Source organism: Amblyomma maculatum, chromosome 6 (genome assembly GCF_055883805.1).
Source record: "Amblyomma maculatum isolate TAMU_Amacu chromosome 6, ASM5588380v1, whole genome shotgun sequence".
In the NCBI taxonomy this organism is placed as follows: domain Eukaryota; kingdom Metazoa; phylum Arthropoda; class Arachnida; order Ixodida; family Ixodidae; genus Amblyomma; species Amblyomma maculatum.
Window position 1 is genome coordinate 44,741,802 of NC_139349.1, and position 12,508 is coordinate 44,754,309.

Sequence of the window (12,508 nt, forward strand, 5' to 3'; positions counted from 1 at the left end):
GCATTCAGACTAGCATTCAATGTTTCGATATGCATGTGCACATCGACCCTTTAAAAGGAGAGTATGTTTTAACAGAGGACGATACACAATCTGGCGTAAAGCCTTATTTATTGCAGAATATAAATTGTAACTATTTACTTATACCTTGTAGTTGGCCGTTGCAACTGCTTTAAATTGGGAAGAATCTGCAGGTATATGATAATGGGAGACGTATAGTTAAGACACCCATGTAATCCCGAACCAAGAGCGTCAAGGTGCACAAACCTCCCCTGGACTGCATCAGAAGCACTGGAAATGTGTTCCTGCTCTCAGCTCTGCGCACTAATGCTGCAGTGGCCCCGCCGTGGTGGCATGGTGGTTAGGGCGCTCGTCCGTTTTTTCCAAGAATTGGGCATCGACTACCGGCCGCGGCGGCCGCTTTTCGATGGAGGGGAAAAGTTCTGCGCTCGTATGCTGTGCGATGTCAGTGCGCCGTTAAATAACCCTCGGTAGTCTATATTTACGGAGCCCTGCACTGCGGCGTCTTTCATAGCTTGGGTCGCTTTCGGAAGTTAAATCCGATAAACATTAAGCCAACGCTATGGCTTCCCAATTATGAGTTTTTTGTTGTTGTTTTTTCCGCTTTCTTCTGGTGTACCAAGCATGGGTGAACTCGAGCGGCTTGTGGGAGTGAGAGATCGGCTGACTTGCTGGCATGACTTAATTAAACATGAAATCTCCGTAAACAATTACCTACGCTCTAGTCTCGCTTCACTTTAAGGTTCCATGTCAATCACTATGTTATTGCACTTTGTTGGGACTTATGAATTGAACGAGTAAAATGAAATCTCATGATGCATTCCTGCTGCGACAATATGCGCTACAGACGGAAGGTTTAATCGTATTTTATATATGTGCAGTAGTGCCTCCGAAGACCAAAGGCAGCAATACCATTGTCTGCCATGCCAAATTACATTAGAAGCCTAGTAATCCACGTGATTAAATCGAAGAGTGAGAAACTTTACGCGAATTTTGTTTGCTGTTATGCTCAGCCTCTGTGGCGCTTTTCATAGATGCATGCTGTAGTGAATAGGGTTCTTTTCGACGTTTTGTGGGGCCAAATTGCCTCCGCAGCTGCATTTATGTCTGCAACAGACCGCACAAATGCGGCGTGTTTCTTGTGTGTTTGCCTCCTGAACAAGTTGTTCAAACGCCGTTTAAAAAGTGGGTTAGTAGGACCTATTGCCCGTCACGCGTATGGAAGCAGTTTTGTGCCTTTACCTTCATTTCATGGCGATACACTTATCATGCACAAAGCAAGATTCGTGGTCTATATTAGATTCATTTGGTGTTATGGCATTGGTCTTTATTTGTTGACACAACCGCGCATCTCACCCGTTGTATGAAGCCGTCAGACCATCACCTCACTGGCTGAACAAGAGCCGTGAGTACTGAGCCGTTGTGTGGGCTGCGTGGAGATGGCATTTGTCAAGGTTGGGACCGAATTCCTTGGCATTTCTCAATAGTCGTTTGTTGATTGTCTCTGATACTGTAGGCTGAATCAATTCTAAATTTAATGAATAATGAATCCGTATAAAATACGGCATCAACGTTCTTCTTTCCACAGCAAGGTGATACGCGCCGGCATATTGTTCCGTGAAAGTCGCACTAAGATTGTTTCGCTATTGCCCTATCCTCGGATAATTTGTAGTATTAAATAGTGCTAATCAGGCAAAAGCGTTATTTAATGAAGTAAAATACTATAGCATAAACCTTTGGAGTGTTATCACTTTCCATCTGTTGCCCCAATGCTTTTATTATTATACATGCCCTTGTATTTAAGCGTATATTATGAATAAAATTTGCCACTGTAAAATGATTTCTACATACTTCTATTCTAAGACATCTGCGCCGTCAGCTTCAGGTAGTTATGTTAAATATACCGTTTTCTTATTGTGTTTAAAATTCTATCGCGCTTTTACTTGTCACTAACTTTTAACGTTATGTTCTAACCATGACGAGATTTTTGTGCTATAATATTTTCTTGTGCTACCAAATCTGCATGTGCTTACGCCTACATGTTGTACACTTTTTTAGTTCACTTCAGAATAGTACCGTCCTCTGAAACTGAACTGTATCGACAACCGAAAGTTCTCGAAGCCTAGAGAGTGTTTAGCCGTGCCACTTTTCTTATCGTCCCGAAATATCGTTTTTGAAACGGGATGCAAGCTGAGAGAGAAACATAAAAGTATGTTATTCAGCAGTGGTTGCTCCACTAAACTGCAGTCGGCCTGCCTATGTTGTTTGCATTATATACCGCTGGTAGCGAAGGCTCTCTTCTAAGATAGCGGCCACTGAACTTTCGTAAATACCGCACCTCTCGGCGCATTCTTCAAGTTGTTTCTACGAGCTGGTAGGTCGCATTTTTAACTTCTCAATAAAGCTACAGCACCCGTCGAAGATATACTGCCCAAGGTGTGTCCTTCTGTGTTCCACAGATTACCTTGATTTTGAAATCTCAGCGACCATAATGTATTGAAATTGAAAGGGCATCGCGATCTCAATATTCACAAACATTGAACCGTCAGCAAGGATAGCGAGCGATGCTAAAGAGCTTTGAAAAAAAAAAAAAAAAAAGCCCGTGCGGTGTATACTTCTCCCGGGGACTTTACATGCTCTACGAGACCGGGAGCGGCAAAGAAACAACATGCCATATTCACAGTCACTTGGCTGCGAATGTACGGCACCTGAACGTTTAGTATAAGCGTAGGCTTGGCCAGAGTTGAGGCCGTAGCTGAGGGTTTTCCGCGCCACATGTGCAATTACCAGAAAAATATTTCTTTTCTCATTTCTAGTTATTGAGCTTTTCTTCCTACCGGTACCGTATAAAATGATGCAATCTGATGAGTTTATTCGACCTAAAAGTGCTTCTGTAGTTTCTGTACTGAATGTATTAAAGAAAGCTATGGCAACGAGATACACAGGAATTGAGGTAGCTATTATTTGACGCTACTTTTCAGTGATGCTAAGAAATCTCAGTGAACTTCATTTTGTAGATGATACAACAGTAAGAGAGATACCACAGCATCAATGGAAGGCGAACATCCTCTAGTATTTGACATCACTTAGCCCCACCCTGTATAGTGTAACTTCTCTGGGCCCTGTGGTTTTGGCGCGAAATAACCCTACAAGTTTAATTCATTTACACGGCGTGGCGAAGCCGTCGTAGAAGGGCGTTCAAAATAAGGCGAGAAGAGTATTACAATAAGTGTTTTTAGCGTTTTATTTCTGGGTGTCCGTCGATACAAACGCCCCACTAAACGTGCAAAGGCCGTCCTTGTGCAATTTCATTGCAAGAAGATTTTCTGCTGAAACGGTAAAACTTGTGCCTTCGTTCAAAAGCTGTTGATGATAGCCATCGCTGTCAGAATTCAACAAAATAGCTGTCGGACAAAATAGCGTGCTACCAACTGCGCTGGAGATTAGGACGAGAATAGAAGTGGTAACAGTAGGCAACATGCTCTTTTCAGAAATTAGCGAAGTTTGTGCCGTTGAGGATGCAATAATGAACTCAATATGCGTTATCTTGGAGTCGATATACTGCTGTCTCAAGAGCGGTATCCATTTAGGATGTTTCTCGATTAGAATGAGGTGAAGTAATGTCCCAACATCAAAAAAAGCTTTGAATTTTATTCACTCCGCTTTGGCATTTGGCAAGGTTCTCCCTGACTGGACGATTCTAGGGAGGCCCGAAAGATGCTGAAGCTTAGAATACTCGCTATAGCCGTAACTGCTTAATGCTTCAAAAAAAAAAAAAAAAAAAAAAAAAAACAGCTAGAGTATACATCCATATTTCGCAAGGACTAAACATTTCATGAATTCATATTTTCCCTCCGCAACACATCAGTGTAACGTTTCGCCTCTATTGTTGAATGAATAAATAAATATATTATCCTAACGTTAAATACTTACTGCCAGTCGTGTGGTCGAGCTCAGAAAACTGACGCGCGCTCCCCTTCTTCGATCAGTTAGCTCGCTCCCGTGTCGCTTAGACCAGCCGTTCCTTGTTTGCCTATGCTTACGTATTGGTGCCAGTAGATCTGTTTACATAGCTCTACCGACTTCTACATTTTGGTGAAGAAGCTGGGTACATCCTATGTACGAAGAACTTTTGGGTGCCTCCAACTCCCAGCTACACATCGTGAATACAACGTCTGTGCACAGCGAGCTGCAAGTCCAGCGGCTTAGCTGCCGCGTGTGCTCCCCCCACCTTGTCTCCCCACCGCAAACAATAACGACCCCGGCGGCATGCCAGACCAATCAGATCCCTCTGAGTGCCCAGTCAAGGCTTTTCCGTGCTCCCCATACGCCCACACCATTCAACGCCGAAAACTTTGAGACGTTTTAAACTGGCTGACCAGCTACTGCCAGGTAGCTTCGTGAAATGTATGGAACGAAGAGCGTAAGCTGCGGAGTGTATATTTTGCACTTGAAGACGTCTACAAGATGTGATTCGAAAACCACAACGCTACCGTCACCGCCCGGCAAGATTTACGTTTGCAGCTGTGCGGAACTTTCGGCAGCAGTACAAGAAAAGAGATGGCGGAGCTGGCTCTATACAGTCCCGAGCACAGCGGCCAAATGAGAGCGTCGCCATGTTTGGGAAACTGAAGACTGGGCTGCTTCAACCGCGCCGATCCGTTCATGTCAGAGGCAAATAAAGTACACCCTCTTTGCGATGCCTCGCTCGTAAGCCATTTACGTGAGCGTCTGTGTAGCCTGGCTGATTTTAAGAAGGAAGCGACAAGCCATAGAAGGATCCAGACGAGATGCTGCCGTAGCCGCTTTGCCTACCTCCCCTGATAAGAGTTCTGTGCGTTGATTTTTGGGCCTCGGCGGATATTACAGGCGTTTTGTGCAGGTGATTACTTACGCCTTCCGCATGCTGTCTCCTTCCGGAACGAATTATTCTACTAGTGAAAAGGAGTGCCTTACAAATGCGTGGGCGGTAACACAAATTTCGGGCCTATTTGTATGGTCAGCCGTTTAGAGTTGCCACTGACCACCACGCACTCTGTTGGTTGGAGAACTTTAAAGACCCTTCGGGCTGGTTAGCCTGATTAAGTACCTTTTCACCAAGTCGGTATGGACTAGCTCGGGCCATTTCCTGCGTCGTCATAGGGCAACCGGTACGTTATACTCACCACTGACTACCTCACCCGCTATAGTGAAACAAAAGCCTTTTCAGTCCCAGCCCTGTTTATCACACTTTGTTATATTTAACCTAGCCGTTCATCACGGTGCCTCTGCGGTCCTTTTAACTGAGAGAGACACGGCATTTGCTTGAGCTCTAACCCAAGAACCTCTGCAGAGCAATGGCATTTGTCGAAAAAGAGCTTACCATCCTTAGACGAATGGCCTTACTGAGCGATTCAATGGGTCCATTACCGATATGCTTTCTATTTACGTCGACGAAGGCAATAAAACATGAGACCAGACACTAAATATGTAATACTCGCAAATGGCAGCTCAGTTCAAGAAATGACACGCTTCACATGGTTTGGTTTGGTGTACGGTTGCAAAGCCATTACCATGCTAGACGCAATGTTACTGCCTGATGTTGCCCACCCATTTGTAGCTAGCGCTGACCTATTCGTTGAGCATGATGAGGTCGGTCGCCCGCTGGCTAGACTAAGAGCTCGTGCACGGCTAGCTAAAGAGGCCCAACGCTACAACCTGTATCACAGGGAAATAATTTAAAACCCGGGCGATCATGTTTGGATGTGGACTTCTGTTCCCCAGTGAGATCGCTCCGAAAAGCTTCTGCTCCGCTGCTTCGGCCGGCATGAAGTGCTTCGCAAACTCAGCGACGTCACTTACAAAGGGATTCCGAAAGGGACTTTTTGCTTCTTCCGACGGGAGGCACAATCAGAAGTAGTAGACGTCTCCAGAATGAAGCCCTCCACCGCTCGCTAGGCCAGGCCACACGTGTTTTATTGCGAAAGCAATACTAATCTAGGTTCTGAGCTTTTAGCGTAGCTCGGCGGTAGCCACATCCTACCTACATGACCGTGTGACACCACACCCCACGCGACACTGTAGTGAGAGCTGGGCAAGCGGTCGGCGTAGCGCGGCGGTAGCCACGTCTTACCAACGTGACGCTGTGACGTTACACCCCACGTGACACAAAAGCGAGAGATGGGCTCTCAGCTCAAGCGGTGAGCTTGGCGCGATCGGGGCCGCGGCTCAGTTGGCAGGAGCTACCAACTTGGGTCTCTGGTTTCACATGGGACGGTTATGGCAGAATCAGCCTGCTAGGACCCTGGCATTCACGTTACCCCTATAGGCCATAAAGGCACGTTCATACGGCTCCGTTAAAGCGGGGCTTTATAAGTGGGCTGAGGAATGCAAAAAGGAGCGAGCATATCGTGTATCGCAGGGTACGTGTGGTTCTTCAGTACGGGATGCGCAAGCGATCCCGCCTGCGCTCTCCGTTGGATCGTCTGTTGTTGCCTGGTGAGTTTGGGGCGCGGTTCTGGCAGTCAGCATCTTTCCTCTCGGTACATCTGGATAACGTCCCTAAAGCTGGTAACCGTGTGCGGTAGCTATTCCGGCTCGTGCTCTGCCCGGATTGGGATTTCTTGGGCATGGTAGTCGGCGATGGTGTTGCCTGCTACCTGGGAGTGAGCCGAGACCCATACGAGCTCTATGACTCTTCCAAAAAGCTTGCACTTGGATAGTACGGCTCGGGCCGCGGAAGAGATTACCCCCCTGCGAAAGCTTTCCTAGGCTGCCTTTGAGTCGGTGACTATGGTGTCCACGCTCGGCTGTGCGAGTGCGCGGGTCACGGCCGCTTCTTCAGTAACTGCGGGTCTGTAGTCTTCATGAACGCGCTGACGATCCGCCTGTCGTTTGACGTAACCACCACCTTTGCACGGTCACTGTGTTTTCGGAGCAAGGCGATCGCGTAGAATACCCTGGGGTTCTCTTCCATCATCCGGGCTATGGCTTCTCGCTCGCAAGTAGAGAAGCTCGGTCATGTCTTGTTAACCAGTGCTTAAGTGTTAGTGCTAGTAAGTCTGTTTAACAAGCTCTGTTGGCTTCTGTGACAGTATGTTTGGTGAGCTAATATTTCAAAATATAAAAATCCCTCGTTTACTTGGGCAGCGTTACTACCTGCAGTATTTGCAAATAAATAAATAAATAAATAAATAAATAAATAAATAAATAAATAAATAAATAAATAAATAAATAAATAAATAAATAAATAAATAAATAAATAAATAAATAAATAAATAAACAATCAATCATGTTCAGCGTATGTCAGCTAGCACGCCTACGCTTGAATAAATGTGTCGAGCCTGCAGTGCAAGCAAGGAGGCGCAGAAATTGAACCAAAGTGGGACTACGAGTATTCAGCATTTGCATGGCTGGGTAAACAGTGCCTTAGAGGGGACAAATATTTTTATTAAAGTAAACCCATTCAAAGATTCCTATAAACACGCATATTGAATTGTAAACCACGCGACTCTGTTGTCTCTTCGAAATAACCGGGAGAGGACTATATATCCCAGATAAATGAACAGGCATACCCTCAATATGCATCAGCTCATCCCTTTACCAACCTCCTCGCCAGCACAGTCGAGTGCAATAGTACAATCCCTCGGTCTTTTTTTGCGCGCTTCAAGTTTACCTTGGTTTCGTTTCGTTTATGCGCGAGCCTCGGCGAGTGTCGCAAGTGCGCCTTAACAGCTTTACGCCTATGCGTCCCTATACCGTGCCTAGACAGGCACAAAATCCGTTCTTGAAACAAAGGTGAGAACAAGCCGGTAGATTTGCATTTCTTTTTCTGCCTTTAATGAAGGCATGCTTATGGCTAGGGCAGTCCGTGCGTCATAGCGAAAAGCTGCGAGCTGCGCTCAAAGGAATGCGGTTGCCATTCGGGAACGCTGCGCTCGGGGAAGTGAATAACGAAAGTCGCAGCTAGAACGCATGGAGGCCGAAAAGCATGCTAAGTTCACTAATGACGAACCATAAGACCAAAATACGCATATCATGAGACCACAGGAAGCCATAAAAACAACTACCGGCCAACATACCGCCGGCAGTGCGGGCTTTCAGTTTAGTGAAGCCGAGAGTGATCGCTTGTTTACTCGTGCATGTTAGATGCTGGATACTTCTAGTTGTGCCGAAAATGTTCAGTCACAGAGAACACGACAGGAGTGCGGAAATTACGGGGTCTTGATGAAACTCATCATATTTGGAAACTAGGTTAACCGGGAACATGTGCCGCTCTGTACAAAGAGCCCAGCTAAGCGTGATCTGCAAGCGGGGTCCCCTATGTGATTTGCGCTGTAGTGAGTGTTTCAGGAGTGCAGGTACTGTTTGCCAGTGCGCGGGGGCCGCCTGCTATGCCTGCTATTGCTAACCCACTACAATGGCTGATACAAAGATGCAGTTTTGTATGACATCCGTTGAGAAAGTCGTATTGTGATGCAGTTTTGGAGCTGTTTAAGATAAAGCAATAATATCTGCAACTCGGTCGTTGATTGTCGTAATAAACCAAAGAAAGAAGTACATATTCGGCTGACACCTAAATTCCGCCTGAATGCTGGGTTGCGAGCGCAATAACGGGGCTTTTCAGAGACCTAATGTTGTCTTAGAAGATCACTTCAGGCTCTATTTTTCAATTTTATGTTCTTTTCTTAAAAACGGAAAATCAAATGTCCTCATGCATGGCTTCCCTTTAACTCTGTGCAACAAACTTTCCTGGAAAACCTTGCTATAGCGTTCTTAGCATGTCACCCAAAGATCCTGGTTTCAATATCCATCTCAACCTTTAGCTAAGAGCTTTAATTTAATCCTCATGAAGAATTTATAGAAATTTCAGTGACGTATTTACCTTAAACTCTTTTATGTTATGCTATGTTGGAATCATAACAACGCCATATAATCAAAGTTTATCTGGTATAATAGTAAATTTAATTTCTCATTATATTGTAACGAGTACAAGGCAGCGATCACCGATCGGAACAGTTCCACGCGCTACACTCAGTTTCGTCCTCTTTGTCCTCTTTTCAGAGAGGCACGCGGCATCATCATCATCATCGTCAGCCTGATTATACCCACTGCAGGGCGAAGGCCTCTCTCATATTTCTCCACTTAACCCGGTTTTGTGCTAGCTGCATCCACTTGACCCCTGCGAACTTCTTAATCTCATCCGCCCAGCTAACTTTCTGCCGCGCCCTGCTGCGCTTTCCTTCCCTTGGAATCCAGTTTGTTACCCTCAGCGACCATCGGTTATCCTCTCTTCGCACTACATGTCCTGCCCATGTCCATTTCTTCTTCTTAATTTCCGCTAGAATGTCGGTAACTTGAGTTATTTCTCTGACCCACTCTGCACGCTTTCTATCTCTTAATGTCAAGCCTACCATTTTTCGTTCCATAGCCCTCTGGGTTGTCCTCAACTTAAGTAGAACTCTCTTGGTTAACCTCCACGTTTCAGCCCCATAGGTGAGTACAGGCAAGATGCAACTGTTGTATACTTTCCTCTTGAGCGATACCGGTAAGCTGCTAGTCATAATCTGCGAGTGCTTGCCAAATGCGCTCCATCCCAATCTTCTTGTTATTTCCTTTTCATGGTCCGGATCTGCGGTTACTACCTGTCCTAAGTAGACATATTCGCCTACTACTTCCAGTATTTCGCTACCTAATGTAAACTGCTGTTCCTTGCCGAGGCTGTTGAACATTACCTTAGTCTTCTGCATATTGATTTTCAAGGCTACCTTTCTACTTTTTGTGTCTAGGTCATCAATCAATATTTGCAGCTCATCCCCCGAGTTGCTTAGCAAGGCAATGTCATCAGCAAATCGCAGATTACTGAGGTATTCTCCATCTACCCTTATCCCTAACTGCTCCCATTCCAAGTCTCTGAATACTTCCTCTAAACAAGCTGTGAATAGTACTGGGGAGATTGTGTCTCCTTGCCTAACACCTTTCTTTATGGGAATTTTGTTACTTTCTTTATGCAGAACAATGGTTGCTGTGCATCCACTATATATATCTTCCAGCACTTTCACGTACGGCTCGTCTACCCCCTGATTTCGCAATGCCTGCATCACCGCCGAGGTTTCAACTGAGTCAAATGCTTTATCGTAATCAATGAATGCTATGTATAAGGGCTAGTTATATTCCCGGTATTTTTCTATCACCTGATTGATGGTATGGATATGATCGATAGTAGAGTACCGTTTCCGAAACCCTGCTTGATCCTTTGCTTGATTGCAGTCTAAGGTTGTCCTGATTCTATTAGTGATTACCTTAGTAAATACCTTATACGTAACAGACAGTAAGACAGTAAGGTGTCATCGACGGTACCGGAACCATGGAAGAACGCAAACATTATCCTCATTCACAAGAAAGGGGACTCTAAGGACCTTAAAAATTACAGACCAATCAGCACGCGGCATTACCCCCCCCCCTCCCCCTTTTCGAAAGCGGCGACTCGACGCTGGGAATATCCTCAGATTATGCACACAGGAGAAGCAGGGAACGCAAAGCTGCACACGCGCAAACGATCACTGCCTCTCATAATGCGGTTTCATCCGCACTACATGAACAGTTTCATCACTTGAGCGCCGCCGTGTTGAAGGTCGCTGGCTCCGAGCAACAACTTCGTAAGTCACGTTACTAAGACGCCGAATGACCTCGTATGGCCCAAAGTAACGGCGAAGTAGTTTCTCGGAAAGTCCTCGACGGCGCACAGGTGTCCACACCCATACAAGATCGCCAGGTTGGTAGTGAACGTCTCGGTGTCGGAGGTTGTACTGACTGGCATCGCGATGTTGTTGTTGAATACGGCATCGTGCGAGCTGACGCACTTCTTCGGCCCGCTGTAGAAATATGTCGACGTCTGCATAGGTGTTGGTGACATCGTCGCCATGACTTATGGGTAGCATAGCGTCCAACATTGTGGTGACGGGACGACCATAGACTAGCTGAAATGGTGCAAGACGCGTCGTCTCCTGTTCAGCCGTATTGTATGCAAAAGTTGCATACGGAAGGATTTCATCCCACGTGCGATGCTCAACGTCGACGTACATGGAAATCATGTCTGCAAGCGTTCTATTGAGGCGTTCAGTCAGTCCGTTTGTTTGCGGATGGTAAGCAGTAGTCCTACGATGACTTGTGCGGGTAAGACTGAAGAGAGCCTGCGTTAGTTCAGCCGTAAAGGCTGTACCGCGGTCAGTGATAATCACCGATGGGGCACCGTGGCGCAGTACGATGGTCTTAAGAAAAAACTGGGCTACTTCTGTAGCAGTTGCACGGGAAAGTGCCTGTGTCTCGGCGTATCGCGTTAAGTAGTCCGTCGCCACTACTATCCATCTGTGCCCTGATGCGGACGTTGGGAATGGGCCCAGAAGATCCATACCCACTTGCTGGAAAGGGGCTGTTGGCGGAGTTATTGGCTGAAGGAGCCCTGCAGGCTTCAGCGGAGGTGTCTTTCGCCGCTGGCAATCTCGGCATGTTCTCACGTAGTGCTGGACTGAAGGCAGCAACTTAGGCCAATAGTATTTTTGTCGAATGCGTGCTAATGTTCGCGTGACTCCTAAATGTCCCGCCGAAGGCTCATCGTGGCATGCGTGCAAGATTTCTGGCCTGAGGTCGGACGGCACAACGAGAAGAAAGGTTTTCTTGTTGTGCTGAAAGTTTCTCTTATATAGGACGCCATTGCGAAAGCTGTAGGAGGATAAACCCCGTGCAAAAGCACGTGGGACAGCTACATCAAGGCCTTCGAGATGCTCAATAAGCGGGCGTAAACTGGGGTCAGCCCGTTGACGCTGGGCCATGTCGGTGGTCGCGACGACAGCAAGAAACGGGAAGTCATCGTCTTCTCTGTCGGGAGGGGCAGCATCAACTGGTGCACGCGACAAGCAATCGGCGTCGCTGTGCTTACGGCCGCTCTTGTATACAACCGTAATGTCGTATTCTTGGAGACGGAGACTCCACCTTGCAAGCCGTCCAGAGGGGTCTTTGAGGTTGGCTAGCCAGCATAACGAATGGTGGTCGCTCACAGCCCTAAAAGGTCGGCCGTAAATATAGGGTCGGAACTTAGTTATGGCCCAAACTACCGCGAGACATTCCTTTTCCGTGGTTGAGTAGTTTGTCTCTGCTTTTGAAAGAGAGCGACTTGCGTAAGCGATAACTTTCTCAGTGCCATTTTGCCACTGAATCAGAACGGCACCGAGTCCAAAATTACTGGCATCGGTATAGATATCCGTAGCGACGTTTTCGTAAAAATGGGCAAGTATCGGGGCGGCCTGCTGTCGCCGGCGCAACTCGTTGAAAGCATCCTCTTGATCATCTTGCCACGCAAAAGGAACATTGTCTCGGGTAAGACGCGTAAGAGGCTCGGCAATCACTGAAACATTCTCTACGAAACGCCTGTAATAGGCACAAAGCCCCAAAAACCTTATAACGGACTTTTTGTCGGTTGGGCGCGGAAAATTTTTCACAGCAGCAGTCTTGT

At 46.6% G+C, this 12,508-nt stretch overlaps 1 protein-coding gene across 2 annotated transcripts in view; it reads left to right on the plus strand.

Moving 5' to 3' along the window:
• The window catches only part of LOC146185629 (cell adhesion molecule 4-like), a 280,393-nt gene that overhangs the window by 190,456 nt on the left and 77,429 nt on the right, over window positions 1–12,508 (plus strand). The gene's annotated exons all lie outside the window — the stretch shown is intronic.